General features: G+C 35.8%; 1 long non-coding RNA gene across 1 annotated transcript; it reads right to left on the bottom strand.

The window, feature by feature from the left end:
• Nucleotides 1-615: 615 nt before the first annotated feature.
• On the bottom strand, nt 616-1,030 carry LOC107735863 (uncharacterized). The gene is made up of 2 exons (XR_001639533.1): nt 958-1,030; nt 616-855 (listed from the first exon to the last, which is right to left on the bottom strand). It is a non-coding gene; the product is annotated as an uncharacterized LOC107735863 (long non-coding RNA).

Genomic DNA, 1,030 nt, shown 5'->3' with positions numbered 1-1,030 from the left:
AAAGTTCAAAAGAACAGAATTTATTTGAAATAGAAATCTTTTGTAGCATTAAAAAATTCTTTACGGTCATTTTTAATCAATTTAATGCACCCTAAATAAATAAAAGTATTAATATTAATAAGAAATAATTATTTATTTTTTTAAATCTTAATGACCTCAAGCTTGTGAACAGTAGTTTGTTTTCATATATTAAATAGTGACACAAGTTTCATATTGGTAATATGGTAATGGTCAATATTGGATATATATCGGCCAATATTTTTACATTTAGATTACCTTTGCCATCATCTAATGCTGACTTAAATGCAATAGTTAAAATTCAGAATAATTCAACCTTAAAATAATCATCCATTTTTCACACTATAAATTATATGTTATATGTTAAATTATATTAATGTTGTGATTGTATTTTTAGAGTGTTTCACTCTCACCTTTTTATTCAAAATAGTACAGAATTATCAGCTTATCGGTATCTGCCACAATTTCAATATATCCCTAATAACTGATCCATTTAGCATTATACACTGTTTTAAGAATTTTAATGAGAGTTGTTTTAAAAGTTTCAATAACAAATGAAACAGGATATAAAAAATACAGAGCAGGCCTCTCATACTGACCAGGAAAGGGGGCGTAGGTGTCTAGCTGGCGAGCGCCCTCCTCCAGCAGGCTGAGGCAGAGAGAGAGGGTGGGCGAGTCATTCAGCAGGTGGAACGTCAGACTGTGTCCCGGGGGCTTATGGGCTGGCATTTGCTCTCCCTGAAGTTCCACCATTTCTTGCAGGAAGTCGGCTGGCTGCGGCTCATATTCTCTCAGAAGTTTGTGAAACACCTCTAGCACTGCCTCAGCTACCTCCCACTACAAAGAGTAAAATAAAATCAGTCAATAAAGATACACAACCATAAATGGAGGTGAGACTGAGATAAGACACATGTTTAAGTCTAACAGGCCACAGCAAACCTTTTCTGCTGGCCGCCGGTAGGCACGTGTGGGGAAGGCCAGAAACACAGAGTCACGCAGGAAGTCAAGATAA

This window comes from Sinocyclocheilus rhinocerous, unplaced genomic scaffold, assembly GCF_001515625.1.
Source record: "Sinocyclocheilus rhinocerous isolate Xijiao unplaced genomic scaffold, SAMN03320098_v1.1 C36344789, whole genome shotgun sequence".
NCBI lineage: Eukaryota > Metazoa > Chordata > Actinopteri > Cypriniformes > Cyprinidae > Sinocyclocheilus > Sinocyclocheilus rhinocerous.
Note: the sequence above shows the minus strand (reverse complement) of the source record. Positions and strands in the feature narration are given on the sequence as shown.